Raw genomic sequence first — 26,015 nt, 5'->3', positions numbered from 1 at the left:
TCAACTCAAAAAATCAGTAGCCCTCCTATACACAAATGATAAAAGGGCTGAGAAAGGAGTCAGAGAACCATCACCCTTTACAATAGCCACAAATAATATAAAATATTTTGGGGTAACTCTAACCAAACAAGTGAAAGACCTGTATGACAAGAACTTTAAGTCTTTGAAGAAAGAAATCGAAGAAGAGATCAGAAAATGGAAAGATCTTCCATGTTCATAGATAGATAGGATTAACATAGTAAAAATGACAATCTTACCAAAAGCAATCTACAGATTTCAACACAATCCCCATCATAATTCCCAGCATAATTCTTTACAGACCTCAAAAGAACAATACTCAATTTCATATGGAAAAACAAAAAACCCAGGGTAGCTAAAACAATCCTGTACAATAAAGGAATTTCTGGAGGTATCACCATCCCTAACTTCAAACTCTACTATAGAGATATAGTAACAAAAACAGCTTAATATTGGCATAAAAACAGACACATAGATCAACGGAATCAAATCAAAGATCCTGACATAAAACCACACACCTATTGTCGGAGCCTGCCGACAGTCAGCTGGGTAGCTGGGTGCAGGCGTGCAGATTGAAGAGACAATGAAGAAGACAGAAAAGAGTCGAGAGGTCTGCCGGTCATTGCTGGACAGCCCCGAGTTTATTTCACAGCCAGCTTATATACAGTTTTGAAGGACAGAAGTAAAACAATGCATAGCACAGGCATTCAACCACTATCTATCCTGCCTTGCATCAAGGCATTTCCATTTTCTATCTCAATGTACCTCTGGCTGGCATCAGCAGCCTGCATCTAGCTAGTATGTTAGTGTGTTTCTTCTTGTGGGCTAATCAGGACTTTCTCACAGCCTTGGAGCAAACAAGCCTGAACTCTATTGATTCAGAATAGACTTCAGATTCAAACTGGGAAACTGAGTCAGTTGTGGGCTCCCACAACCTATGAACACTTGATTTTTGACAAAGAAGCCAAAAATATACAATGGAAAAAAGAAAGCATCTTCAATAAATGGTGCTGGTATAATTGGATGTTAGCATGTAAAAGAATGCAAATGTGCATTTACACAATGGAGCATTACTCAGCTATTAAAAAAATGACCTCATGAAATTTGCAGACAAATGGATGGAACTAGAAAGAAATTCTGAATGAGGTAACCCAGACCCAGAAAGACAAACATTGTATGTACTCACTCATTAGGAGTAAAGTACAGGATAACCAACCTACAATCCACAGCCTCAGAAAGGCTAGATACCAAAGAGGGCCCAAAGAGGGATCAATGAATTTCCCTGGGAAGGGGAAATAGAAGAGGTCTCCTGGGTAAACCAGGGGTGGGGTTAGGGAGGTGGGGGATGGGAACTTGAGGGAGTGGGTTGCTGTGGGATGGTCTGTATGGCAAATGTGTTGCTCTGATTGGTTAGTAAATAAAACAGATTGGCCAGTAGTCAGGCAGGAGGAAGTATAGGCGGGACAAGGAGGAGAAGAATTCTGGGAAGTGGAAGGCTATGTCAGAGACACTGCCAGCCACCACCATGGCAAGCCACGTGTGAAGATGCCAGTAAGCCACGAGCCACGTGGCAAAGTATAGATTTATAGAAATGGGTTAATTTAAGATATAAGAACAGTTAGCAAGAAGCCTGCCACGGCCATACAGTTTGTAAGCAATATAAGTCTCTGTGTTTACTTGGTTGGGTCTGAGCGGCTGTGGGACTGGCGGGTGTGAAAGATTTGTCCTGACTGTGGGCAAGGCAGGAAAACTCTAGCTACAGTGGGTTGGAGGCCAGACAGAGGGGAAGAGTAATGAAAGAAACATCTTTATAGGGGGGCCATTTTGGGGTTAGGGAGAAACCTTGTGCCAGGGAAAATCCCAGGAATCCACAAGGATGACTGCAGCTAAGACTACTAGCAATAATGGAGAGGATGCCTGAACTGGCCGTCTACTGTAATCAGATTGGTGATACCCTAATTTTCATCAGAGAGCCTTTATTCAGTAACTGATGGAAGCAGATGCAGAGATCCACAGCCAAGCACAGGGCAAAGCTCCAGAAGTCCTCCTGAAGAAGGGGAGGAAGGATTGTATGAGCCAGGGGGTCAAGGTCATGATGGAAGAACCCACAGAGACATATGACCTGAGCTCATGGGAGCACATGGACTCTGGACCAACAGCTAGGGATCCTGCATAGGACTGACCTAGGCCCTCTACATGTGTGTGACAGTTGTGTAGCTTGGTCTGTTTGTAAGGCTCCTAACAGTGAGATCAAGACCTGTCCCTGATGCTTAGCTGGCTTTTAGGAAGCTGTTCCCCATGCTGGATTACCTCGTCCAGCCTTTGTGCAGGGGAAGGAGCTTGCTCCTATTTCAACTTGATGTGCCATGCTTTTGTTCAAGCCCATGGGAGGCCTGCCCCTTTCTGAATAGAGATGGAGAAGTGGATGGGGGGGGGAAGCAGGTGGGGGTTAGGGGAGAGGGAATGGGAGGAAAGGAAGGAGGAAAAACTGTGATCAGTATGTAAAATAACTTATGAAAAACTATACAATGGAAAAAAGAAAGTATCTTCAACAAATGGTGCTGGCATAACTGGATCTCAATATGTAAAAGATTACAAATAGATCCATATCTGTCACCATGCACAAAACTCAAGTCCAAGTGGATCAAAGACCTGAACATAAATCCAGTTACACTAAACTTAATAGAAAAGAAAGTAGGAAGCACTCTTGAACGCATTGGCACCGGAGACCATTTCCTAAATAAAACACCAACAGCACAGACCCTGAGCACAACAATTAATAAATGGGACCTCTCAAAATTGAGAAGCTTTTGCAGGGCAAAAGACACAGTCAATAAGACAAAAAGACAGCCAATAGAATGGGAAAAGATCTTCACCAACCCCACATCTGACAGAGGATTGATCTCCACAGTACATAAAGAACTCAAGAAACTAGACATCAAAATACTGAACAGTCCAATTAAAAAATGGGCTAGGCCGGGCGATGGTGGCGCACGCCTTTAATCCCAGCACTCAGGAGGCAGAGGCAGGCGGATCTCTGTGAGTTCGAGTCCAGCCTGGGCTACCAAGTGAGTTCCAGGAAAGGCGCAAAGCTACACAGAGAAACCCTGTCTTGAAAAACAAAACAAAACAAAAAAACAAAAAAAAAAAAAACTAAAAAAAAAAAAAATGGGCTAAAGAGCTAAACAGAGAATTCACAAAACAAGAATCACAAATGGCTGAAAGACATTTAAAGAAATGCTCAACATCCTTAATCATCAGAGAAATGCAAATCAAAACGACTCTGAGATACCACCTTACACCTGTCAGGATGGCTACGATCAAAAACACCAATGACAGTCAATGATGGAGAGGATGTGGAACAAAGGGAACACTCCTCCACTGTTGGTGGGAATGTAAACTTGTACAACCACTGTGGAAATCAGAATGGTGATTTCTCAGAAAATTAGGAATCGAACTACCTCAAGACCCAGTCATCCCACTCTTGGGCATATACCCAAGGAATGCTGATTCATAGCATAAAGATACATGCTCAGCTATGTTCATAGCAGCACTATTTGTAATAGCCAGAACCTGGAAACAACCTAGATGCCCATCAACGGAAGAATGGATGAAAAAAATGTGGTACATTTACACAATGGAGTACTACTCAGTAGAGAAAAACAATGAAAGCATGAAATTTGCAGGCAAATGGATGGAACTAGAAAAAAATCATCCTGAGTGAGGTAACCCAAACCCAGAAAGACAGTCATGGTATGTACTCACTCATAAGTGGATTCTAGATATAAAATAAAGAACAATCAGACCACAACCCATAGGACCATGGAGGCTATATATATAGCATGGAGGTCCCTAGGATGACTGTGGCTTATAATAAATTTCGGATTTACTCAATTATTGAAAAAAAAAATAGCCAAACGAATGGAAACACATGAACTATGAACCAAAGGCTGAGGGGCCCCCAACTGGATCAGGCCCTCTGAATAGGTGAGACAGTTGATTGGCTTGATCTGTTTGGGAGGCAACTAGGCAGTGGGACCGAGTCCTGTGCTCATTGCATGAGTTGGCTGTTTGAAACCTGGAGCTTATGCAGGGACGCTTGGCTCAGTCTGGGAGGAGGGGACTGGACCTGCCTGGACTGAGTCTACCAGGTTGATTGCAGTCCTCGGGGGAGGATTTGCCCTGGAGGAGGTGGGAATGGGGGGTGGGCTGGGGGCAAGGGGAGGGGAGTAGGAGGGGGGAGAACAGGGGAACCCGTGGCTGATATGTAGAACTGAATGGTATTGTAAAATAAAATAAAAGGGAAAAAAATGTTCCAAAGTTTAAGATAAAAATGAAAAAAAAAAAAAAAAACCTAAACAGGTGAACTGGCATCTCTTAACCAGGGACTCCATTCCAGGAACATGTCCCCAGAGCCCTGACAGCTCCAGAAGCTGCTGAGGCTGGCAGGGTCCCCATGCAGGGCTCAGAGGGGAGTTTGACCCTGCTGAGCTTGGCCTGCAAACTAAGGCCTCTAGAACTAAGAGCGCATTCATCTGGGCTTTGTTGTTCTGTTCTGTTGTAGCACTGGTAACTGAACCCAGGGCCTCCTGCGCATTAGAAAAGCACTCGACCACTGTGAGGCATGACTAGCCATTTTGAGATAGAATCCCATTAAGTTGCCCAAGCCGGACTTGAACTCACCCTGTCGCCCAGGTGTTGCGATCAGGCTCTGTCCCACTCTGAGCTACTCCATATTGTACAAAGCAGTGGCTTTTCAGTCTGTGCCTTTCCTTGGAAGACGCCATTTTACAAGCAGCTTTTTACTCGTTAAGAAAATGTATTCTGTATAAAATAACTATTGTGTTTATTGTTTGTGTGTGACTGTGTTTGAGCACGCGTGTACTAGACTGGAAGGAGTTTGTCCTTTCCTTCCTGGGTCCTGGGGATCGAACTCAGGTCGTCGGGCTTGGTGACAAGTGCTCTTACCCACTGAGCCAACTCCCCAGCCTTTTCCTCCATTTTGAGGGAGAAAAGTGACTGCAGCCCCTGGGAGGACCCCAAAACTGCACCTCCTGTTAGACACCACCATCCAGCCCAGACTGGTAAATGACTCGTTTGGGAACAGAAAAGAAGCCACCCTTTAGGCTTATCAAGATGAATTGAGACTAGAGGGGCATCTGGGTGCATTAAAAATCTTATCGCAGGAACCCAAGAACTTATCAGACACACCAGGCGAAGAAAAGATTGTAACTTCTGTGTCTGGACCCCCAAAAGTAACGGACACCAAACACTGCGATGGTATGGCCCCATGCCAAGATGTCATCTGATACCTGGTGTGTTCCTCAAGGAATGGCCAGCAGAAGACTGCCCTGTTGTCCCTGGAGCTTTGGCTCAGCTCATTCCCTGCTGCTCCCTGACTGCCTGCCTGCCTGCCATCCGTTTGTGCTTCTGTACCTGTATGTTGTATGATGTGAGTGTTAATGCTAGTGATTAAGTGTACGCAAACTCCACGACCATCTGTTTAAGGGCTATGAGGGATTTATTAAGATATGAAATGGAGAAACACACTCATGAATACAGGGTAAGGCAAATCCAGTTGCAGAGTCCTTGGAAAGCTGGGGACCCGATCACACACTGCTTCATGCTGTCTGACTCAGTCTTCACCACCCAAGAGAGAGTGTACCCCTCCCTCTGCTCTTAAGGGGTCACATACACAGACAGAAAGCCAGACCCTAGGGTTTGTACCCCCAAAGCCATTGGCAAAACGAAGTCCCACGCAATTAAGATTAGAATTAAAGAATCTGCATTATCCTAGACTGGATCATCTAGATCAGTGAAGCTATATAACAAAATGCTGAGCCCTACCGGCCTGCAGCCTACATGCCTTTAATCCCAGCACTCAGGAGGCAGAGCCAAGCAGATCTCTGGGAGTTCAAGGCCAGTCTGGTCTACAGAGAGAGATCCAGGACAGGCACCAAAACTATACAGAGAAACTCTGTCTCGAAAAACAAAAACAAACAAACAAAAAACCTTCTGAGCCCTGTGAACTTATTGTTATTCAATAAATTCTGCCATCATAGAAAGACACGAACATGTTCATCTCAGGACACCGGGCTAGCCTGCCCCAGCCTCCCAAGCAGCTGGGATGACAGGTGTATGCTACCAGACTGGTGTTTTAAGCTTCTAGTTCACAGGACTCTAGGAGGGGCACCCTAAAAAAGTAAGACAGAGACTAAATTCTGAGAGGGTGCTAATTAGCGCAAACCACGGTGTGTGAGCCAAGCCTGCCCAGGTCCTAAGTCCTGCTTAGTGGAGGCCAGGCACTGCCACCTCCTTCTGTCCACAGGATGTAGAGCAGAGCTGTGCCCTCTCCCCAAATCCACCCAAGCTTCAAGCCACCTCTGCCTGTTAGATGCAAATGAGACTCTTTCAAATGCTAATGAGGATGCGCAGGAGGCCTCCAGAAAGGAAGAAGAAGAAAGGAGCAGCAGAAGGCAGAGCCCTGAGGATGCAGAAGAGACAGACAAACAGGAAACTCCTCCGAAGGAAAGGACCCGGTCAACCGCACATCTGTGTGCAAAGTCCATCAGGACGTGCTGACAGCCGGCTGAAGCCTCACCAGCCACAGGCTCTGCGGACTGCCATGTTGGCAGTCCTGTTCAAATGACCTATGGTGCCTTGAGCAGTATCTCCATGCTGGCCAGTTCCTAGGGGGACCCACCTGATACAAACAGCATCGCTGGGCAGAAATGTCCAGCAGAGTTGTCTCCACAGCCAGGAGGCACCTCATGCTCACCAAGGTTCTCAGCAGGGGCAGATGAATGGCCTCAGGGCCCTGCCTCCCAAAGGCAGGTGTAGAAGCAAATGACAAGCAGCCACAGGGCATCACCTGCTACCATAAATATCAAATTTTTCACTCTGCAGCATACATGCACACAGGCACACACGTCCATCTACCTGCAAGTACCCAGACACACTCCAGCTTTCAATGCCCACCACACAGCAGCCATCACTTCTGTCTTTACACAGAACGTATTATTCCAAGGAGGTTGACAATTTTAGTGTCCTAGTTTCCAGATAAGGAAACTGGGCCACAGGCTCAGATTGTTTTGGATGAAGCCAGGTTTCCAGTGTGACCATATTCTGACTGTTCAGAGCAGAGTAAGGGCAATAACACAGCCATGCCCCTTCTTTCTCCTGTTGGGAACATTCTATTTCAGAGCCCAGTTGATGGAGAGCAAAGTACACTCACCAAAGTTGTGAGCCTGAGCTCGAGCAGTACCCAGCATGCCACACACATCCAGCATCAGCATCTAGCATTAGCACCAGCTCCCAGCATCAGCATCCACTGTGGGGCATCCGCATTAGCTCCCAGCATTTAACATAAGAACTTAGCTTAGATACCAGGAGAAGCGAAACAAAGGTTGGTTGTGTTACTTTTCCTCTAAGAATTTACACACACACACACACACACACACGCACGCACGCACGCACGCACGCACGCACGCACGCACGCACGCACGCACGCACGCACTCCCTCAGCAAAACATTACTCTGAGGTGTGTCTTCAGGAAATCGACCATGATCAATGTGTTTTACTTTAAGTGCAACAATAGTCTATTGTCAGAAGACAAGAAACCCAGTAGGAGCCGGGCCTGTGGCGGCGCACGCCTCTAATCTCAGCACTCTGGAGGCAGAGGAAGGCGGATCTCTGTGAGTTTGAGGCCAGCCTGGTCTACAGAGTGAGTTCCAGGACAAAGAAACCCTGTCTTGAAAAATAAAAGAAACTGAGTTGGGAGAGGCACCAAAGGCATTATCTATACCAGAGTGGGTACACCAAGGCCATCAGCAAGGTCACAGCCTCAGCTGCAACTCTTCTCCAGGGAAAACTGGTCCACAGTTCCCAGACAGTCATCGGTACACGGCACAGGATGGAGCCCACAAACATTGCCATGACTCGAACTCGGCCTTTCTCCTCCACCCAGGCAGCCTGTGGAGCATCAAGCAGGATGACCAGAAATACATGACACTCATAGTCCAGAACTGATCTCCAGCCAGGACTAACTCCATCACTCACCCACCTGGGGCTTAGATCTGAGGAGACCCAGAAGGTGGCTTGGCTGGGACTTAGAAAACAGCCTGCCAAAGCCAGGCAGTGGTGGCGCACACCTTTAATCCCAGCACTCGGGAGGCAGAGCCAGGCAGATCTCCGAGTTCGAGGTCAGCCTGGTCTTCAGAGAGAATTCCAGGACAGGCTCCAAAACTACAGGGAGACCCTGTCTCGGAAAAAAAAGAAAGAAAAAAAAAAAAGAAAGAAAGAAAAAACAGGCTGCCAGCCTTAGCCTAGGTAGCCACACCACATGGGCGAAAACAAAGGCTACCCATATCTACTGTCAGAAATGCTGGACCTGGGCTTTCAGTGCAAAGGCCAAAGGTCTTACTCCCTGGGACACTCTGAAGCTCCTCCTCAGAGACCAGCCAGCCAGGCCACTCACTGCTGAGCATGATCCAAACTCAATTCCTCTCTTCTCCATGCGTGTTTTTCCTGGAGCCAGATTCATGCTTTTCAGCATCCTCTTTGAGATAAAAATCAAAAAACAAATCTTAAAGGCCATCTCCAAAAACCACAGAACGGCTGGAATTGAATAAATAAAGCCTGTGGTTTCCCGGGGGCAGGGGAGGGAGGGCTTCCTGCTCCACTACAGAGGTGCTGAGTTGGCAGCCCCAGAGCCAGGCAGAGACTCCTGGGGGCCTGGGGCACCAGGCTGTGGAAGCCCAGTTGGAAGGGGACAGTGGACAGCGCTGCTAGCTCTGTGCTCATAGTAACTAGAATCCCAAGTCTCCTGCTCCCAGCACGGACCGCCACTGAGGCTGCAGTCAGTGGAGCAGGTTGAACAGCACCCCAAAATTTATACCCACCCCAACGTCAGCAGGGGAATTATGTATAAATGTGTCTCCTGCAGATGTGATCAGGCAAAGATGAGGGATCCTAGCCTAAGGTTGGCCCTACATTCAACAGCTGTCCTTAGTTTAGGTATGGTGGCTCAAACATCTGATCTCTGTACTGAGAAGGTAGAGGCAAAAAGATCAGGAATTCAATGCCAGCCTCAGCTACCTGAGACCCTGTCTAAAAACAAATAAAGCTGGGTGTCGTGGCACACGACTTTATTCCCAGCACTGGGGAGTCAGAGGCAGATGGATGTCTATGAGTTCAAGGCTAGCCAAGGCTATACAGTAATACCCTATCTCAAACAACAACAACAAAAAAGAACAAAAACCAAAAATAAACAGGCCAGAAATACTGTCTACAATATATGGAAGAGGTTGAAGCAGGAGGATTTCAGTGATTTCAAGGCCCAGGTCTCACTACAGAGTGAGACCCTATCTCAAAAACAACAACAGAAAAAAACAACTAAAATAAGAGTATCTTGTCCAAATAAGAGACACAGGAAAGAGAGGCAGATGCCAAGGAAGATGTTGTGATTGACAGAAGCAGAACGCTGAGTGATACAGCCACAAAACAAGGGATACCAGGCGCTGCCACAGGAGGCAGAGGCTGGAGAGCGCCACCAGGAGCTGTCAAATAGGGTGTGGTGTGGAGTCCCACAGGGTGGGGCAGGTTGGCCTAGGCAGTGTGGGATGGAGCGCTATGGCCTAGAGGGACATGCTGGCTAGCTTTAACTCTCAAATGACATTTCAAGCTGGGCAATGGTGGTGCACACCTTTAATCTCAGCACTCTGGAGGCAGAGGCAGGTGGATCTCTCTGAGTTCAAGGCTAGCCTGGTCTACAGAGTGAGTTCCAGGACAGCCAGGAAAACAGAGAAACTGTCTCAAAAAAACAAAAGCAGGGGCTGGAGAGATGGCTCAGCGGTTAAGAGCACTGGCTGCTCTTCCAAGGTCCTGAGTTCAATTCCCAGCAACCACATGGTGGCTCACAACCATCTGTAATGAGATCTGGCGCCCTCTTCTGGCCTGCAGACATACATGCAGACAGAACACTATACATAATAAATCTTTAAAAATTAAAAAAAAAAACAAAAGCAAAAAACAAGAAAGTTTCAATTGTGTAATTATCTATAACAGTGGTTCTCAACCTTCCTAATGCGACCCTTTAATATAGTTCCTCATGTTGTGGTGACCCCCAACCGTAAAATTATTTTTGCTGCTACTTTATAACTGTGATTTTGCCACTATCATGAATCATAATGTAAATATCTGACATGCAACCTCCAGTGGTGTCTCAGCCTCCAGAGGTTCAGAACCTCTGGTCTAGATTGAATTGGCCCGTGGGGAGATTGTCTCAAAAGCTGATTGAAGTGGGATGACCCACCCTGAATGGGGTGGCACTATTCCCCAGATAGGAATCAGAGCAAGGAGGCAGCACGAGGACATCCTGTCTCCCCTCCTGACTGTGAGGGCGACACTGTAGTTCCAGCTACAGTGACGGAGGTAGCCTGGAACTGCGAGCCATGGAAAGCCTTCCTCCCTGTGGTTGCTTTTGGTCAGGATATCTTACCACAGCCATGGAAATGAAACCAGAACCAAGGAGCAGCATGGTGTGGCATGGCATGGGCGGAAGTGGCGTGGCAGGGAACATCCACTGAGTGGACTAGGCCCAGCCTGTGCCCTGACTCTGGCCTCCAGAACTGAGGCACTAAGTCTTTTGTCTGTAGTCTTTTGGGACAGCAGCCAGTCACTCAGGTTCGTAACTTCGCAAGTCCCAAACAGTTGTCTGAGTTACCAAGCCCACAATACGTTCACTCCCACTGTGGGAGAGCCTTGGTGTCCGCCCTGCTGTCCTTGGTGGAGACCCTGAGGCAGATATGGGAGATCCTGGAGATCTTGGGGCAGCCTGTGGACCACTGTGGCTACTCTGTGCTCTTGTTCTGAAGCCATGGAACTGAGAAAAGAATGGAACCTTCCATTCCTGCTCAAACAATGCCTTCCCAAAGGGATACTCCTGGCAGCAGATGCTCCCAGGAATGTGAGTCCAGTGAGGAGGCAGAGGTGGCTGTGGGTACAGACTACACTCCCAGCTCACAAGCAAGCTCCCAGATGCCTACAGGCATGGGAAGAGACATGGTGCACGTGGGCTCTTGTGACAAGCACTGACCTGGAGGTCCTTTTCCTGAGATGCCTCAATGCCAACCTTCTGACATCTTACATAACCAGCAAGTATTCCAGAAAGGCCTGTCCCAAGATCCTCACCATGGGCTCAGACACTGCCCATATGTCATAGGACCTTTTTTTTTTTTCCTTTGCTGTGCTGGGTATGGAAGCCAGGTCCTCGCACATGCAGACAGGTACCCTTCTGCTGAGCCTTATCCCCTGTCCTGCAAGAAATTTTTAATCCTAAGAAGCAGCAGGTCACCAGGCTCATAGAAAAGAGGGACTGCTTGAAATGCTAAAAACCGAACACATGTAGGATTGTCACGTGACCCAGCAACTGTGTCCCTAGGCCTGTGCCAAGCAAGACACACACTCACGAGTCCACGTAAAACCCTGAAGCTGAAAGCTTCCGTTGGGTTGATGTTCTGGGTCTAAACAGAGACAGAGGCTGTGCAGTGGTCAACGTACCAAATGCCATGACATTGTTTACTGTGACAAGGGACACAGACTGAGATGGCCCAGCAGACTGCTGTGCAAGCGTGAGGACCTGAGCTGGATCCCCAGAACCCACATTAAAAAACAACACATTGGGAAATTGTAAGCCGATGCTGTGGGGATGGAGACTGGAGGATCTCTAGGGCTTGCCTTGCAAGTTCCAAGCCAAGGAGAGTCCCTGTCTCAAAAACAAAGGAAAGGCCGGCCGTTGGTGGCGCACGCCTTTAATCCCAGCACTCGGGAGGTGGAGGCAGGCGGATCTCTGTGAGTTCGAGGCCAGCCTGGGCTACCAAGTGAGCTCCAGGAAAGGCGCAAAGCTACACAGAGAAACCCTGTCTCGAAAAAACCAAAAAAAAAAAACAAAGGAAAGATAGATAGCCCGAGATTGTTCTCTGCCCTTCATGCACACACATGCATGCACACACCAATGCACACACATGCATGAACACTCACACCAATGAATACTTTAACTTCGCTTCAATAAAGCAGCAGCAGCCAGTAGCTTCTCTGCAAAGCAGGCAGGAAGTTTCCCTGGCTTTTTCTGAGAAATGGCCCGCTGAGATCAAAGACAGAGGATGAAGGCCTTCCTGGTCCAGCATCCTCCAACCTGTGCCTCCTGCACTGTCCTACATTTTCTTTCATCCAATTCCACGCAGCCCTCACATCCTCTCATCTCAGACTGTGCTGAGCAAAGCCTTTGATTTCTTGTGTTCTGGGGCTCTCCCACCCCACCATTTGATGGGAATCACCCTCCCACAGGACACACAGTACTGTTTAAGAAGCCAAGGATACAAGCTATCAGGGATGTGCCACCCGACTCTCACCCTGAGTTCCCTCTCATCCTTATTGGTCTGTGTCTGCATGCCTGGGGGCTGCACAGGCCGATGCTTTGGTGGGCAGTATGGCCTCCAGCCTGTAGAGGAACCAAGTCCCTACAGACGTCTCAGCTAGCCTCTTTAGTGAGAGGCAAAGGAGGAACACAACCTCAGTGGACACCCCACTCCTGTCCCCAACTCCTGCCCCAGCTGGTTCATTCACTGCCTTTTAGCATCTTGATACTGTCACTTGGCAAACGACATAGGCACCCCTGCTCTAAGTGACATAAGTGCCCCTTGCTCTTAGACACTCAGCTTCACAGTCCAGGGATGGCAAGTGTTGGAATGACTGCCCGGGATGTGTTTCAATGGCAGAGTACCTGACCTGCATGTGTGAGGTCCTAGGTCCAGTCCCAATAATGGGGAAAATCGGCAATCGGTTGTTGAACCGAAGCACCAGATGCCAGCCATGTCTGCCCTACTGTTCTCAGCTGGCCTCTTTGATCATTAAGAGGCAACATGTAGCGCCCCCAGCCTGAAAACTGAAGGTCCCCAACAACAGAGCCTGTCCTGATTATTGGCACCGAGCCCTGTGTGTCATGGCCCTCAAGAATCTGTTTCTCACTGGACCAGGCCCTCTGGATAAGTGAGACAGTTGATTAGCTTGAACTATTTAGGGGGCCCCCAGGCAGTGGGACCAGGACCTGTCCTTGGTGCAAGAACTGGCTTTTTGGAACCTAGGGCTTATGCTGAGACACTTTGCTCAGCCTTGGTGTAGGGAGGAGGGGACTGGACCTGCCTCAACTGAATCTACCAGACTGGGCTGACTCTCCAGGGGAGACCTTGCCCTGGAGGAGGTGGGAATGAGGGGTAGATTGGGAGGGGGGAAGGCTGGGGGGGGAGGAGGGAAGATAGGGGAATCTGTGGCTATGTAAAATTAAATTAATTATAAAATAAAAATATTAAAGAAAAAATAATAATCTGTTTCTCTCCTCTCCCCTCCCCTTTCCTCTTCCTGCCCCCCTACCCCGGGGAAATGGTCACAGGTCAGGCCCTCAGCTTTGATTCTATCTGTCATGGACAACTCACACACCTTGGGATGATCTTCCTCACTAAGGGCCCATCCCATCAGACCCATGGGGACAACTGTCCAGTGAACACTTATTCCTGGCCAATAGAATCCAAACCCATCCTGATGTTCAGTGAACCATTCTTAAAGTAGCAGTAAGGCCTTTAATCCCAGCACTCAAGAGGCAGAGGCAGACGGATCTCTGAGTTCCAGACCAGCCTGGTATACAAAGTGAGTTCCAGGACATCCAGGAGTGTTATACAAAGAAACTCTGTCTCAAAAAAAAAAAAAAAAAAGAAAAAGAAGAAAAACTTCTGGCCAAAAGAATGGAGTCTCTGGCCTAGGTAGAGAGAGACTGGACATTCCAGTTAGGCTGGATCAATCACCTGACCAAGGGACCACTACTCCTAGGAAGGTGGGCCCACCCTAAGCCCTGATAACAAGATGGAATAATTTTTCCTTTAATGAGACACTGTACTTTCTTTCCCAAAATTCTGGCCCCAACCAAATGCAACTTGGAGACTCCACTCCAAGTGCAGTCTCTATAAGCTGAGCCCCCATGAGGTCTGCTTGGGTCTGCCTGTCCTTCTGAGTCCTAAATCAGAAAGATGCAACTTTTATTTTTTCTGCCGCTTTCAGATGCTGGCCAGTCTGCTTTCTCTGATGCTTTGGGCTTCCTTATCTCTAAGGGCCCCTCCTGCTGTGTGGCTGCCCTGCCTTGTCCCTTCTCTCCTGTCTCCTCGCCTGGTCAACTGAGAGCTAAAGCTGACCTGCCCGGGGTGAGGGCTCTTAACTGCAGTCAAATTGTTCTCGAGCTTGTGTGTGTGTGTGTGTGTGTCTGTGTGTGTGTGTCTGTGTGTGTGTGTATGTGTGTGTGTATATGTGTGTGTGTATATGTGTGTGTGTATATGTGTGTGTCTGTGTCTGTGTGTGTGTCTGTGTGTGTGTGTATGTATCACACATGTCACATCGTGCTTGTGGAGGTCAGAGGACAACTTTTGGGAGCTGGTTCTCTCCTTCCTGTGCATCCTGGGAGCAAACTCAGGTTGTCAGGCTGGGCAGCACAATGTTTCACCCACTCAGCCCAGAAGAGCGTTTTTTGGAAGGGTAGCTTTGCAGGTCAGCAGTACCAAGACCAGCACCACATAGGAAATCAGACTCAAGGGAAAAAAAGATCCTCTTTAGCCAGGTTCCTCCAGCACCTGCTGTGGTGGCCTCTCACCATACACAGGGGCACATGAACTCTGTAGAGATGTACTGTCAGCCTTCTGAATCAGGAGAAAGCCTTGTGCAGCGAACTGACCCTGCAAGGTGTACTTAACCAATGTACATATGAACACCACCATCCACACCTCTGTACCCTAGTAACCAGGGCCTTTTCACAGGATGCCTTGCCTCTGAGTCACCCGCTGTTGGGAAGCAACTGCTGTCTGTGCTGTTTCCGTGGATGTGGTGGGAAGCTGTATGCTCCAAATCTTCATCCATCTTGCAGCATCAGAGAACAACTGGATATACTCAGGGCTGGCAGGGTCGGGACAGTTTTTTTTGTGTTTTTTGTTTTTTTTTTGTTTGTTTGTTTTTTGTTTGTTTTTTTGAGACAGGGTTTCTCTGTGTAGTTTTGGTGCCTGTCCTGAATCTCACTCTGTAGACCAGGCTGGCCTCAAACTCACAAAGATCCACCTGGCTCTGCCTCCTGAGGGCTGGGATTAAAGGCGTGTGCCTCCACCTGGCTGAGGCAGATTCTTAATTCTAGTTGTTGTAAAGAAGGGTGGTTTGAAAGAAAATGGCTCCCAAGGGGAGTGGCACTATTAGGAGGTGTGGCCTTGAGTGGGTGTGGCTTTGTTGGAAGAAGTGTGTCACTGTGGGGCTGGGCTTTGAGGTCTCTGCTCAAGCTCTGCTTGTGTGACTCAAGCTCAGTGTGACACTCAGATCACCTCCTGTTGCCAGCAAGATGTAGGACTCTCAGCTACTTCTCCAGTGCCATGTCTGCCTGCATGACACCATGTCCCACCATGATAATGGACTGAACCTCTGAAACTGTAAGCTGCCACCCCAATTAAATGTTTGCCTTTATTATAAGAGTTGCCATGGTCATGGTGTCTCTTCAAAGCAATAGAATCCCTAAGACAGGGGGCATTTCTGTGGTGAGAGGTACACCTTTGTATGCATGGAGGTGAGGCTGGAGGACAACCCTCAGATAGTATCCTCATGAACACGGTCCATCTCCTTTGAGACAGGGTCTCTCATTAGTCTATAGCTCGCCAATTCTGTTAGACTGGTTAGCCAGTAAGCCCAAAGATCTTCCTTTTCTACTTCCCCAGCACATGACCATGCCCAGCTTTTTTTTTTTTTTTTTTTTTTTTGGTTTTTCGAGACAGTGTTTCTCTGTGTAGCCCTGGCTGTCTTGGAACTATGTAGACCAGGCTGGCCTCGAACTCAGAGATCTACCTGCCTCTGTCTTCCAAGTATCAGGATTAAAGGCGTTTTTTTAATGCAGGTTTTGAGCACCTAACTCTGGTTCTCATGTTTACACAGCAAGAGTTTCACAAGTGAGCCCTATGGCCCTAGCCCTGCCCTGTTGCTATTGAGGCAAAATGTTTATTCTGTACCCCGTGTTGACCTTAAAATTCATTAGAATCGTCCTGTCTCAGCCTCTTGAGTGCTGACATTACAGATATGGGCCACCCTGCCTGGCTTTAATTCTATTTTTCTGGATATGGCATCAGGTCAAACACGCCAGGCCATGCAGAGGAGAGAAAAGGAGCAGACGGGAAACTGATTAATTTCTTTCATGAAGCAAAATATTTCACAGGTTTCGATGCTTTGCTGAAGACACAAACACCCCTGCAGCTCACAGCCAAACACCTCCCTGGGGTTAAGTTAAGACAAGAGCGTCTGACGGTATTTGGCTTCCTTCCAGCGATCTGATCTAGCCCATCATCCTCTCCAGGTGAGAATGCCTGATGAACATGTGAAGGGTGCCTGAGATGTAGTATTCCCTAGAGACTACCAGAATGATGTACTGCTTGCAAAACTCACTCTAGCTCCGCCTGCCACGGAGAAGCTGTGTGGCAGGGTGGCAGGTTTTAATCCTGTTCTAGAGCCCCTTGACCATCTCAGGAAATGGTCAGAGAAAGTGACGCCCCGAGCTGGGGTGGTGCCCGGAGCCCAGAAACCCTGAGGAGGGGCTCACAGCTCAGCCCTCAAGGACATCATGCAGCATGTAGCATTCTCAACAAGTGTACACAACCATGCCCAGGCTCAGCTTTGTTTTTATAAATCAAGACAGATTTATTTGGATTCATGCTAGGGAAGGGTGGCAGGAGGAGTCAGGCTACTTACTCCCTCACATCTGGGCAGATGAGGAAGACAGCAGAGACAAACGTGGGTCTTGATTGGCTTCTGTTTTTTTTTTTTTTCCCCCGAGACAGGGTTTCTGTGTGTAGCTTTGGAGCCTGTCTTGGATCTCGCTCTGTAGACCAGGTTGGCCTCGAACTCACAGAGATCCACCTGCCTCTGCCTCCCGAGTGCTGGGATTAAGGTGTGCGCCACCACCTCCCGGCTCCTTTTTCTCTTTTTATTCAATATGGCATACAGCCCATGAGATGTGATGCCCACTCCCAGGGTAGGTCTTCCCTATCCAGTTATCTCCTCTGAAAATATGCTCATGGCACTCTCGGGGATGTGTCTCTGAGGCGACTCCATCCCGTCAAGTTGGCAATGAAGAGTAACTATCACAATTACCATCGTCATTATCATCACCATCACCACTATTGACCTCATCATCACCACGACCATCACCGTCACAACTGCCGTCACCATCACCCATCTCTACTGACACCATCATCTCCACCACCATGGTCTTTGCCATTGCTACCATCACTGTCACTCAGCAGCAGCAGCTACGCCACGCCGCCACAGTCTCCATTGTCATCGTCACTACAGTCATTTGTGATTGACACCTGCTCTTTCCCTGTATCGATTTATTTAATCTTTACACACTGTGAAGTAGGAGCCACTGACCCCAGTTCACAAGCGAGGACCCGGTGTCTCAAGAATGGCAAGCCCCATAGCTGGGAAGGGATAACACAGTACATACTTGTTGTTCTTGCTCTTTTGGGGGGCCTGCCACCCAGCTCCCAAATAAATCACACATAGATGCTTGTTCTTAATTATGAATGCCAGGCCTTAGCTTGGCTTGTTTCTTGCCAGCTTTCCTTAACTAATTATCCCATCTACCTTTTGCCTCTGGCCTTTTCCTGTTCTCTTACTTCTGTAAATCTTACTCTTAATCCATGGCTTGCTGTGTAGCTGGCCCCTGGAGTCCTCCTCCTTCTCTGTCTACTTCCTTTCTTCCTCCCGATTTTTCCTATTTATTCTCTCTGCCCACCAGCCCCACCTATCCTTTCTCCTGCCTTGCTATTGGTCATTCAGTTCTTTATTAGACAGTCAGGTGTTTTAGACAGGCACAGTAACACAGCCTCACAGAGGTAAACAAATGCAACATAAATACACCTTAAAATAATATTCTCTAACAATGGCTTGAGGGTGTCCAGCTCTGTCAAGATAGACTAAAACCTTAGCAGCCCTGGTACACAGGAAGCTTATAGAACACAGTCAACAGACACCTTGCTTTCCTCTCCTCCCACTCCAGGGCAGTGAGGTGGCCTGTGTCTACACTGCTGGGGAGGTAGGAGGGGGAGTGTCAACACAGGAAGATCTGTCTCTTCATCCATAGCTGACAGGATCCAGACAGCCCAGCACAATGTTTGGTTTGCTTTTCAAAGAGACGAACCATGAAAGTTCAATTCCCGGGGAGCAGAGCCGGTTCTTTCCTGCTTTAGATGCTAGAGGAAACTTCAGCTGGGAGTCGGGGGAGGGGTGCAGACAGGCTGGGGTCTGCAGGAAGCTAGGAGCCCACAAAAAAGAAGGGCGGAGAGAGACCCTTGCCAAATGAGCTAGAAATGCAGGGCCACATCCTGCCAGGCTATCCAGGGCCTCACTAGAGGAGGATAAAACTGTCCATCAGCCTGTGTCTAAGAGACATGGGGATCAGAGATCATTAACAATGTCTGTTAAACGCCTGCACACTCCATCAGCACCCTAAGGACCTGTCAGTGGAGTCTGAAAGCAAAAGCACATTTTCCAGGAAGGACATAACCTTCCCCACCACATTTCTCTCTCAGTGAAGGGGGTGGGGACCAGATGGGGAAGGGGCCGGGGCCTCCAGGTCTCCAGCCCTGCCTCAGTCCCCTCCTCATCCATCCTGACCCCTGCACTTATACACTTGCATTGCTCACCAGCCAACAGTTGGCCCACAAGCCCCCCTATCCACCCGTGGCCTGCTCTGTCTTCCCAGGTGACTTTGAACTTTAACAGGGCAATCAGGGGCCCTCCAGCCTTGCCTGGATGGAGCCCTGATGGGCAAAGCAAAAGCAAGCAGCCCCTGAGGCTAAGGAAGACCATGGGGAACCTCCTCTCCTGAGTAATGTCCTTTAGAAAGGGCCACAGAAGTCTGGGTCCCACAGATTGTGAGGTGGGTCCCATAAAGACAAGTAGACTATTCAGGTGAGGGTGCCCTTGGGTGGGGTAGGGGACCATTAAGGGCTGAGGCCAGGAAGAAACTTAAACCCTTGACAGAGCCCTTGCCCAAGTAGAAGATTTGCCTCCCTGAGATGAGGTCCCAGCTCACTGGGTACTGCCGAAGCTCCCAAGACCATTTATCTTGTCTTGTTCTGACTTCTGACCTTTGACTTTTACCCAGAGACTGTGGCCAGTAGTGTCTAGCCCAAAGATGCAGCCACACACAGCTCATCTCCAAAGCCAGGATAGACCAGGATAGACTTCCAGTCGCCAGGTAAGAGCACAGACAGCCCACACTGACCAGTGGCCCAGGCAGCTGAACCTAAGGAGGGCGAGCATCACAAGCCTGGTTCACTCTGCTCACAAGCCAGGGAAATGGAAGCAGACGATGCGGGGAGACATCAAACCTAGAAATCATCATCTAGGAAGCGATGAAGACAGACAGACATGGGTCCATGAGAACGGAGGACTGGTGCTCTCGGACACTGAGAATGGTGGAAAACAGAACTTGGTGTCAGAAAGGTAGGCATCACTGTGGCAGAACCCTAGGAATTGGCCCTGGGAGCATCAGACACGATCCCCAAACCACAAAATCCATGCACAGGAACGTACAAAACTGACAGTGTGAGGCTGGGCGTGGTGGCGCACGCCTTTAATCCCAGCACTCGGGAGGCAGAGCCAGGTGGATCTCTGTGAGTTCGAGGCCAGCCTGGGCTACCAAGTGAGTCCCAGGAAAGGCGCAAAGCCACACAGAGAAACCCTGTCTCGAAAAACCAAAAAAAAAAAAAAAAAAAAAAAAAAAAAAAAAAAAAAAACTGACAGTGTGAAAAATCCAAATTTCCAGTAAAGCCAAGAGCCACAGCAGCAGCGATTGGTGGTGGTGGGGGAGAGGAGGCGGTACTCTGGCACCTTTAGGACAGGTAGCCCACTAAGCCTCAGGCCTCTCCGCTTTCCAGAGGAGAGCCTGGGAATTACATTTGTTTTGTTTTTCCTGTCTGTGGTGCCAGGATGGAGCGCAGAGTCCACGGCAGGCATAGACACTACGCTGTGGCACTGAGGACACATTGGGACAAAAAGCGATGCACACTTGTATGTGCACACCTGAGCTGGGCCTGTGCTCCCTTGGGACAGTCACAGGAGGAGTGTGAGGCCACCCAGTGTTGAGCAGCCACCTGGACTCCTGTCCCACTCAGAGCAGCGAGGACACAGTCTGTGAGGTGGCCAGTAGGTCTCCACAGCACTCCAACCCCTCCTCCTCACTCAGCCGCGATGCCTGGAGATGAAACCTGCTCTGCGGAACTCGGGAAGCCAGCATAGCTTTATTACCAAAGAAAACAGAGCTTAACAAAAGAGTAAGGAGGCCGGGCGGTGGTGGCGCACGCCTTTAATCCCAGCACTCGGGAGGCAGAGGCAGGTGGATCTCTGTGAGTTCGAGGCTAGCCTGGTCTCCAAAGCGAGTTCCAGGAAAGGCAAAGCTACACAGAGAAACCTTGTCTCAAAAAACCAAAAAAAAAAAAAAAAAAAAAAAAAAAAGTAAGGAAAAACACAGACTATATCCAATCAATATTTCTTCAAATAGGGGGAAAAATGTTTTTTTTTTTTTGTTTTTTGGGAGTATTTTGTTGTTGTTGTTAGAGGATCTCAAGTAGTCCAGGCTACCCTCTAACTTGCTATGTAGCTGAGGATATACCAGGCTTTCTTTTGGGCCACCAACCAGCTCCCAACTCATGATGTAGAGACTTATTAGTTTTGAATGCTCAGCCTAGCTTAGGCTTGTTTCTGACTAGCTCTTTTAACTTAAATTAACCAGTTTCTCTTTACCTACCTTTGCCTTGGGACTTTTTACCTTTTCTTCTGTATGCCCTACCTTTTTTCTTCCTCCAGTGTGGGGCTGGCGGCTGCCTGGCTGGCCATCTTCCTCTCTCTCTCTCCCCCTCATTCTCTCTTCTTGCCTTCCTCTCCTTTCTTTTCAAGCCCAGCTTTCTCCTATTTATTCTCTCTGCCCACCAGCCCCGCCTATCCCTTTCCTACCAAGTTATTGGCTATTCATCTTTTTACTAGACCAATCAGGTGCCTTAGGCAGGCAGGGTGCAACCCCAACACATCTTTACATAGTTAAACAAAGGCAGCAGAAACAAATGTAACACACCTTCACATAGTTAAAGTAACATTTGGCAGCATAAACACATGTAACACATCTTTGCCTAGTTAAATAATATTCTACAACACATGACCTGGAAATCCCAATCCTTCTGCCTTGACCTCCCAAGTGCTGACATTATAGATGTACACATCCTGCTTTTTTTGTTTTGTTTGTTTTTTCTTTTTTAATTAGATTTATTGTGCATGTATAAAGGGGTGTGCACATGCTCTTGGTGTGTGCAGAGGTCAGAGCACAAAGCTTTTTTAGGGGGGAAGGGGTGATTTTGAGACAGGTTTTCTCTGTGTAACAGCCCTAGCTGTCCTGGAACTCGCTCTGTAGACCAGGCTGGCCTCAAACCTACCTCTGCCTCCTAAGCGCTGGGATTAAAGGCCTGGCACAGAGCATAGCTTTTGAAAGTCAGTTCTCTCCTTCTACCGTGTGCCCCGGGGATCAAACTTAGGTCATTAGTCTTGACAGCAAATGCTTACACACTGAGCTGTCTCACTGGCCTCTGGTTTTATCACATGTGTGTATATGCATGTGTGTGTTTGTATGTAGGTGGTGGTCCTGGTTTGTGCTTGTTTTTTGTTTTGAGGCAGGGTCTTGATATGAAGCCCAAGGCAGTCTCAGACTCAGGGTGTTCTTGCCTCAGCCTCTCAAGCACTGGATTCACAGATGTGCATCGCCATGCCCAGACTTCTCTGATTTTCTAATAAAGGAATGACTAAGATAAGCTGAATCTCCAGGACCTGACTGTGGTCTAAATGAGACTGACGTGTGGCAACTGTCCACACTGCAGACATCTAACACAGACACAGAAGGGTGACCCACAGCTACAAACACACCTTGGGTCCGATTCTGAAGAATGTCCCTTTGGGAGACACTGGGTAGCGGGCAATGGGCCCTCTTGTGCTGTTTTTCACAATGTCAAATAAATCTAACAACGAGCTCGGTAAAAAGTTCCTTTGAGAATAAACAAATAAATAGGTCTGGAGATACAGCTCAGTGGCTCAAAGCTTTTGCGGAAGTCTACTGCCATACCACCCTGAGTGAGCCTGATCTTGGAAGCTAAGCAGGCACAGGCCTGGTTAGTACCTAGCCAAGCAGTAGTGGCGCACGCCTTTACTCCCAGCCCTCAGGAGGCAGAGGCAGGCAGATCTCTGAGTTCAAGGCCAGCCTGGGCTACATAGTGAGTTACAAGACAGCCAGGGCTACACAGAGAGAACCCGTCTCGAAAAATAAAAATCAAACAAACAAACAAAAATCTCTTGCAGAGGACCTGAGTTTGATTCCCAGTACTCATATCAGTGGCTTACAACTGCCTGTAACTTTAGCTCCAAGGGATCCAATCAATGCACATGCACACACACATATAATTTTTTAATTAAAATTTTTTTTTCCTTTTTTTTTTTTTTTTTTTTGGAGACAGGGTTTCTCTGTGTAGATTGCACCTTTCCTGGAACTCACTCTGAAGCCCAAACTGGCCTCGAACTCACAGAGATCCGCCTGGCTCTACCTCCCGAGTGCTGGAATTAAAGGCGTGCGCCACCACCGGCCAACAACTAAAAATTTTTTAAAGTAAGAAAAGAAGGAAAGAAGGATGCCAGTCCAACCAGTGGGTCATAGGTCAAATGAGGATTCTGTCCCAGGACTTGATGCGCTGGATAGCCCAGGACTCCAGGGGTCTTGTTTCCCTGTGCGCAGGCAGACTTAGGCAGACCTGACAGCCACCTGCCGCATGGACCAAAGAATGCGGACGGAGCAGGTGTGGAGGGGTTGGACACTGGATCTCTGCCATGGAGCTCACAGCTGAGCTCACTTGCACGCACACACACCTGAGCTGAGTCTCTGCTGCCTTAGGACAGTCACAGGAGGAGGCTGAGGCCACACAGTGCCGAGCAGCCACCTGGCCTCCTGCCCTCCTCGGAGCAGTGAGGACACAGTCTGTGTGGTGTCAGCAGCTTTCTACATCAGCCTGTTGCCCCACGCTCCAGGGGACTCCACACTCCTGCTGCTAGCCCAACCGGAGCTGCTCTGCTCTCCCTCCCCTCCCCCTCCCCTCGGGAGCCAAGGCGGCAAAGAGTCTTCCTGTTCTGAATAGTGGGAAGGGTAAAGGGTCCCTGAATCCTGAGAGAAACCTGACAAAGCCCGCTAGGTACCTCCTCAAGAGAAGCCCTGCAGGATTTGAGAGCTGACAGTTGTGTGGTGTCCTGGGAGGGACTCTGAGGTGGGAGGAAGGATACTGGAACCCATGTAGGTCATAAAGATGCTCAGGGTCCAGGTCCGCTCACTCCAACGAGAAACAGGAGAGCAGTACTGAGCCTGAATGGCTAACCCGAGTTTTCTGTAGACCAAATGCTGTTAAGGAGGAAGAAGAGAAGGAGGGAGAGGAGCCTGAGCTGGCGCTTCAGTTCAGTGGTAGGCCTGCACAGCATGAGCAAAGCCTTGAGCTCATCCCTAGCATGGGGTGGGGTGGGGGTGGGGAGGTATTAACTTTTTGGTGCTAGGGATATAATGGAAGGCCTTGCGGCTGCCAGCTATGAATTCCTCCCCAGGTGGCAGGAGTCCCAATGATCATGCTGTCCCAGAGACCTTTCAGGAGCCCACAAAGAACCTCTGTCCCTGAGAGTGTTGATGGAATGTTCCAGAAGCTGCATGGCTGCAGAGGAGAAGCGAAGAGAAGTTCTATACAAACCATATAAAAGTGGGAGTCCTTCAAGTAAATATTACTGTTTTTGTTAGAATGTTATGCTCCTGTCCAAGGGTTTACGGTTGCTATTTTAAAGAGAGTAGACATTTTAAAAACATTCTCCTTTCAATTTCTAATAGGCTGAATGCTCATCAAAATTACCGATGTGTCAAACCAAACATTCACAAACTAAGGATTGTGAAGGAGGCCTGGGCCCACACTATAGGGCCTCCAGAGCCTTCTGGAACGGGGAGCATTGATCCAATGGGTCTGAGGCGCCATCTAGTGGTAATGGTAAATGCAACAGCGCACGCAGCCTGAGTAACCCATCGAATTCCAACACCTGCCCCTTGGTCAGAGACCGAGGGTGGGCCCTGGGGCCACGATGGGCACAGCAAGGTGTCCACTGAGCACTGCCACATCTGGAACTGGTCTTCCTCTGTGGTTTCCCCTTCTATGCCGTGGGGTGCTGAGTGGTCTCCACCCCCAGACGCCTAAAGCTGTCCCGTGATGCAGGATCTTCAGGCTGCACAGCGCACCTTGGGGCCAGAACCACCCATGTAAAAGCCACTGTTGCTCTCAGTGGTAAAATTGCGGGTGTCTCCATTCTGTGTGCTTATTCTTGGTTTGGAGAACTTTCTGAACTGTGTGCCTCTCAGACTTGCTCTTCATCCTTGACAGGTGCAGGGCTGGGGGGTGGGGGGGTTGACCTGTTTGGTCTCCACGATTTTCCAGCTTTTTTTCATACCTCGCATTAGCACCTCATGCTTCCTCTCCCCTCTCCCCCACTTGCCCTGCACCAACTCCGGGCATCTCTTCCGCATGGTCTATGCCTTTCATTGCCCCATCCTGTGGGCGATTCACTCATCTACGATGCTCTAACCCATGATGACATGGAAGTAAAAGATGGTCTTTCTTTGCAGGTATGTACCTATTTTCCTATCTTAGATGTTCTTGCCTCCTATACCTCCTCGGGACTTTAAATAAGACGTGCTCCAAGGTTGCTTTGATGTTTCTCCTGGGCTGGAAATCCTCCATGCGCGGGTCTGTGGGCTGTCCTCATGTATGGCTGCCTCCAATGTCAGGATCTATCTGATTAGTCGTGTCTGTACCTGTTCTGGGCCAAGTGGATAGGGATCTCAAGTACAGGGGTTTGAAGGTTATCTTGGACTGACCCCAGGGAGTTGCTAGATCTGCAACAGATCTGCGATGTTTATACTTCACTGGTACAGTTTGGATACATTGTTACCCCTCCCCCTTCCCAATCCAAAGGCTCGACTATTGAAGATACAGTCCCCAGAGCAATATCCAGGGGTAGAGCTTTGGGGGAAGCAACCAAGTCGTGAGAGCTCTGACAATTAATGCATTCAAGGATTCGAAATTGGGTGGTGATGGTGGAAAGTAGGAGGTGGGCCTCAGCAGAGGAAGTGGGTCACTAGAGGTGTGACTTTGAAGGGTGTATCTCATTCCGGGGCATGTAGTCTTACTCCCTCTGCTTCCTGGCCTTCATGAGGTGAGCAGCTTGCTCCACCATGGGCTTCCCACCATGGTGCTCTGCCTCAACACAAGCCCACAACAATTGTGCAAGTGACCCGATTGAAACCCCTGAATGCATGCAGCCACACAAATATGTTCTCCTTTTAAATTGCTGTTTGTATTTTGTCAGCGACAACACACCCACAAAGACTCCAATCTGGAGGCACGGAGGCTGGTGACATAGACTGGCAGATTGGTTTAGTTAGGTTTCTATTGCTGTGATTGAATACCATAAGCAAATGAGCCTGAAGAGGAAAGAGTTTGTTTCTCTTACATTTCCATATCATGCATGGCTCACCTTGGAAGGAAGTCAGAGCAGGAACCTGCAGGAGGCAGGAGCTGATGCAGAGGCCATGGAGGAGTGCTGCTTACTGGCTTGGTCCTCGTGGTTTTCTCAGAAAGTTTTCTTACAGAACCCAGGACCACCAGCCCAGGGATGGCATCACCCACAATGACTGGGCCCTACCACATCAATCACTAATTAAGAAAATGCCTTGCAGGTTTGCCTACTGGCCGATCTTACAGAGGCATCTTCTCAATTGAGGTTCCCTCCTCTCTGGTGACTAGTTTGTGTC

The sequence above is a fragment of the Peromyscus maniculatus genome, chromosome 8, assembly GCF_049852395.1.
Source record: "Peromyscus maniculatus bairdii isolate BWxNUB_F1_BW_parent chromosome 8, HU_Pman_BW_mat_3.1, whole genome shotgun sequence".
Lineage (NCBI taxonomy): Eukaryota > Metazoa > Chordata > Mammalia > Rodentia > Cricetidae > Peromyscus > Peromyscus maniculatus.
The sequence above is the reverse complement of the archived record's forward strand: the minus strand, read 5'-3'. Positions refer to the sequence as shown.